At 41.1% G+C, this 5,588-nt stretch overlaps 1 long non-coding RNA gene across 2 annotated transcripts in view; it reads left to right on the forward strand.

Annotated features, from left to right (window-relative positions):
* Positions 1-6: 6 nt before the first annotated feature.
* The window catches only part of LOC106727298, a 45,021-nt gene continuing 39,439 nt past the window's right edge, over positions 7-5,588 (forward strand). Inside the window, exons 1-2 of one of the 2 annotated variants that reach the window (XR_001363467.1) lie at positions 7-162; positions 245-573. This is a non-coding gene — a long non-coding RNA (uncharacterized LOC106727298). Of the gene's footprint in view, positions 163-244; positions 574-5,588 lie in introns of those variants that run through there. The other variant, XR_001363466.1, reaches the window with a different exon arrangement.

Genomic DNA, 5,588 nt, shown 5'->3' on the forward strand with positions numbered 1-5,588 from the left:
GCGTCCGAGAGTGGTCCCTGCTCCGCGGGTTCGCTGTTCCGTTGCTGCCTGCGGCCGCGATCTCCTCTGCAGCCTCCGGTGCCTTGCTCTCCGAGCTCCCAGGCCGTTCTCCTAGACGCAGCATTGGTTTCTGGTTTCCGAAGGAATGTTCGGGCTTGGCAGGTAGTAGGCTTTTCGCGTTTCAGTTTCACAAGCCTTATTGGCAGACCCAACTGCCCAAGACATTCTTCTTCTTCTTTTGCAGCTCCATAGCCTTCCGCTAAGTCTCCTGTAGCTCCCATCAAAATACAAATTCTACATCATCGCACCGAAGCGACTTTCGCCGTGCTTCCCACCCTCTAAACTAATTGCATAGCTAACCTAGTGCGGGGACCCATCCAACAGAAGTAAAATACCAGGACCCTTCGCGCCAATAAAGCACTGGGTGCAGAGTCTGACACATGGTAGATTCTAATGAACTATTGTCCAGTCCACTTTCCTTCAGTAAATTTGTCAATATATCTCCCCTCTAGGTTTTACTTAGTTTCCTCACCTACAAAGCGAAGAGGTGTCATTTTTGTAAAAAAATAAAAATAAAAATGTGTGTATGTATATGCAGAAGAGGAAAAAAAATGTATAGAAAGGGTACTGGCAAGGTGTCCTCAAAACGATAATGGGCCCTAACCGGTTTGGCTCAGTGGATAGAGCGTCGGCCTGCGGACTGAGGGGTCCCGGGTTCGATTCCAGTCAAGGGCATGTACCTTGGTTGAGGGCACATCCCCAGTAGGGGGTGTGCAGGAGGCAGCTGATCGATGTTTCTCTCTCTCATCGATGTTTCTAACTCTCTATCCCTCTCCCTTCCTCTCTGTAAAAAAATCAATAAAATATATTTTTTTTAAAAACCGATAATGGTTTCCCCTAGAGAGGAAGGCAATAGACGGGTGGTGAAAGGGGATTTTTCGGGGGTTCTTATCCTATTTATTTATGTGTTTACTTTCTTAATCCTCACCCGAGGATATTTTTCCATTGATTTTTAGAGAGTGGAAGGGAGAGGAAAATTCACAGAGAGAGAAACACACATGTGTGAGAAAACACATCCATTGGTTGCCTTCCACAGGGGATGGGGATTGAGCCTGCAACCAAGGTAAGTGCCCTTGTCCGGAATTGAACCCAGGACCCTTCAGTCCACAGGCCAACACCCTATCCACTGAGCCAAACTGGCTAGGGCTATCTTTTATTTTTAAACAAAGACAATATTAGTACTTTAGTTACATAATTTTAAATATTTTAAAAATCCTCACCAAGGATATGTCTTTATTGATTTTTTAAATATTTTTTCTTGATTTCAGAGAGGAAGGAAAAGAGAGAGATAGAAACATCAATGATGACAGAGAATCATTGGTTGGTTGCCTCCTGCTGCCCCCTACTGGGGATCCAGCCAGCAATCCAGACATGTGCCCTGACAAGGATTCGAACCATGACCTCCTGGTTCATAGGTCAACACTCAACCACTGAGCCACACTGGCCAGCTTTATTGATTTTTTAGAGGGAGAGGAAGAGAGAGAAAAAAAACATTGATGTGTGAGAGAAACGTGCACATCCCAACTGGGGATCGAACCCACAATCTTTTGGTGTATGGGACAATGCTTCAACCAACTGAGCCACCTGGCCAGACCTTAATATTTTTTTAAAAAGTTATAGGAGTATACTCAAATCTGATGATCTCCCACCTTGAGAATAAAGTTAAAGAGACTCAGTTCTAGCTTCCCACCTCCCAACCCCACCTATATATTTGGCATCTACATGTGAAATGGTCCATGAAAAGATGGGATGAGTCATTTGGAGAATTGACCCATCCTAAGAGTCTGTAAATGTGTTATTGGGGTGAACAAAAAGATAGCAAAGTCAAGGTAACTATGAGGTTATGTCGTTTCAGGAAGATACGACTGGTGTATAAGAAAGCAGATTCCTGCCCTAGCGGTTTGGCTCAGTCGATAGAGTGTCAGCCTGTGGACTGAAGGGTCCTGGGTTCAATTCTGGGCAAGGGCACATACCCGAGTTGTGGGCTTGGTCTCCGGTGGGGGCGTGCAAGAGGCAGCTGATCAATGATTCTCTCTCCTCATTGATGTTTCTGTCTCTTCCTTTCTGAAAACAGTAAAAATTCAAAAAATAAAGCAGATTCCTAATCAAGAGCATTGCCAGGGCAAAGATTGATTCTGGCACCACCTTTCAGGTTGCTGCAGTTCCCTATGTGGGTTTAGGAATCCCAGGGACCAATCCCAGGGACCAGTCATGGATTTGGGAAGCTGTTTGGTTAACATTGACACATAGGTGCAAAAAGGGGGGAAACCAGAGCAAGAAACAATGTGATCTCTTCCTTCCTAAGGCCTTAATCCGAAAGGCTGTATCAATATAACCAAACATGCAAAATCAGGCTCCAAATAAATGGTATAATCCCATTGACTACAATAACTGGACGCAATTATCACTGCACCTCCATTAAATGGAGAGGCAAATAATGAGATCTGTATGTTTATTTCCAAGGTCTTAAAATTCAAAAATACAGATTTTTATTTATTTATTTTTACCCAGGAATTTAATTTTTTTATAATTATTTATTGTTAGAAGTATTACATATGTTCCCGTTTCCCCCCATTGACCCCCTTCAGCCTGCCCCCCCTCGCCCCTGCCCCAGGCCTTCACCACCCTACTGTCTGCCCGTGGGTTACGCATATACATACAAGGTATGCATAGGAGGTCTTTGGTTGTTTACTTCCCACCCGCCTTCCGCCTTCCCTCAGAGATTCTGCACACTGTTCCATGCTTCCATGTCTCTGGATCCACTCCATTCATCAGTTTGTTTTGTTACTTAGATTCCACATATGAGTGCCATCATGTAATATTTGTCTTTCTTTGACTGGCTTATTTTACTTAGCGTGATACTCTCCAGGTCCCTCCATGATGTCTCAAAGGGTAAGAGATGCATCTTTTTAACTGCTACATAGTATTCCATGGTATAAATGTACCATGGCTTTTTTATCCACTCATTTACTGATGGGCACTTGGGGGGTGTTAAAGTCCCCTACTATGACTGTATTGTTGCGATCTCTTCATTAAAATCCTCTAGAAGTTTTTTTATATATTCAGGTGCTCCTGTATTGGGTACATATATGTTTACCAGGGTTATATCTTATTGTTGGATCAATCCCTTTAGTGTTATGTAGTGACCTTTGTTGTCTCTTGTGATGGCCTTCGTTTTAAAGTCTATTTTGTCAGATATGAGTATTGCGACTCCAGCTTTTTTTTCTTTTCCATTTGCATGAAAAAATTTTTTTTTCCATCCCTTCACTCTCATCCTATGTGTGTCTTTTGTTCTGAGGAGGGTCTATTGTAGAGGGCATATGGTTGGGTCAGGTTTTTGTATCCATTCAGCTACACTATGCCTTTTGATTGGAGCATTTAATCCATTTACATTTAGGGTTATTATTGATAGGTACTTATTTATTGGCATTTTAATTCTGTATGCCTAGGTTTCTCTGCTACTTCTTCTCATTACAGCAGTCCTTTCAGCATTTTTTAAAAATCTATTTTATTGATTTTTTACAGAGAGTGAAAAAATTTTTTTTTCCATCCCTTCACTCTCATCCTATGTGTGTCTTTTGTTCTGAGGAGGGTCTATTGTAGAGGGCATATGGTTGGGTCATGTTTTTGTATCCATTCAGCTACACTATGCCTTTTGATTGGAGCATTTAATCCATTTACATTTAGGGTTATTATTGATAGGTACTTATTTATTGGCATTTTAATTCTGTATGCCTAGGTTTCTCTGCTACTTCTTCTCATTACAGCAGTCCTTTCAGCATTTTTTAAAAATCTATTTTATTGATTTTTTACAGAGAGGAAGGGAGAGAGATAGAGAGTTAGAAACATTGATGAGAGAGAAACATCGATCAGCTGCCTCCTGCACATCTCCCACTGGGGATGTGCCCACAACCCAGGTACATGCCCTTGACCGGAATCGAACCTGGGACCTTTCAGTCCACAGGCCGACACTCTATCCACTGAGCCAAACCGGTTTCGGCCTTTCAGCATTTTTTATAATGCTGGCTTGGTGGTGATATACTCCTTTAGCCTTTTTTTGTCCGGGAAGCTCTTTATTTTACTGTCTATTTTGAATGATACTCTTGCTGGATATAGTAATCTTGGTCTCAGATCCTTGCTTTCCATTACCTTGATTATTTCATGCCATTCCCTTATGGCCTGTAAGTTTCTGATGAGAAATCAGGTGTCAGCCTTATGAGAAAGGGAACTCCTTTGTAGGTAACAGTTTTCTTTTCTCTTGCTGCCTTTAAGATTCTCTCTTTGTCTTTAATTTTTGGCATTTTAATTATGATGTGTCTAGGTATGGGCCCATTTGGGTTCTTCTTGCTTGGGATTCTCTGTGCTTCCTGGATTGTTTGACTTTTTCCTTTACCAGGTTAATAAAGTTTTCTGCCATTATTTTTTCAAAAACGTTCTCTATCCCTTTCTGCCTCTTTTGGCACACCTGCTATTCTAATATTGTTATGTTTCACATTGTCCCACCGCTCCCGTAGCTGTCCTCTTGTTTTTTAATTGTGTTTTTCTTTTTGATTCTGTGATTGAGTGATTTCTTCAACCCTGTCTTCTAATTCACTGATTCAATCCTTAGCTTCCCCTAATCTGCTGTGTAATCCTTCAATGTATTTTTTATTTGTGCTATGTCATTATTTATTTCTGTTTTTATAATTACTATATCTTTTTTCATGATGTTGAACATCTTTACCATCATTACTCTGAACTCTGTTTCAGATAAATTTTGTATCTCTGCTTCATTTATCTCTTCTGAAGAATGTTCTAGTTCTTTCATTTGGGGGTTGTTTCTTTGTCTCCTCATTTTGGCTGCCTGTTTGGGTTTGTGACTATATATTAGGTAGATCCTCTACACCTCTTAATCACTAGTGTAGGACAGTGTCAAATGCTGTTTCTAACTAATTAGATCAGGCAAAGACTCATGCCTTCAGAGACTGCCTCTGCCCACAGACAGATAGGATTCCTCTTGAATTTCCCCCAGGAAATTGTCCTCAGGTGTGGTGAGAATTTTTTTCAGCAGGGTGCAGCAGTTGCTACTGCCTGGAGCAGTGGTTCTCAACCTTGGCTGCACATTAGAATCACCTGGGAATCTTTTTTTTTTTTTTACTTATTCTTTTTTTTTTTATTAAATCTTTATTGTTCAGATTATTACAGTTGTTCCTCTTTTTTCCCCCAATAGCACTCCTCCACCCAGTTCCTACCCCACCCTCTGCCTTTACCCCTCCCACTGTCCTCATCCATAGGTGTACGATTTTTGTCCAATCTCTTCCTGCACCCCCACAACACCCCTTTCCCAAGAATTGTCAGTCCACTACCTTCCCATGCCCCTGGTTCTATTATATTCGCCAGTTTACTCTGTTCATCAGATTTTTTTTTTACTTGATTTTTAGATTCACTTGTTGATAGATAGGTATTTGCTGTTCATAATTTTTATCTTTACCTTTTTCTTCTTCCTCTTCTTAAAGAATACCTTTCAGCATTTCATATAATGCTGGTTT

Source organism: Myotis brandtii, unplaced genomic scaffold, assembly GCF_000412655.1.
Source record: "Myotis brandtii unplaced genomic scaffold, ASM41265v1 scaffold4, whole genome shotgun sequence".
NCBI lineage: Eukaryota > Metazoa > Chordata > Mammalia > Chiroptera > Vespertilionidae > Myotis > Myotis brandtii.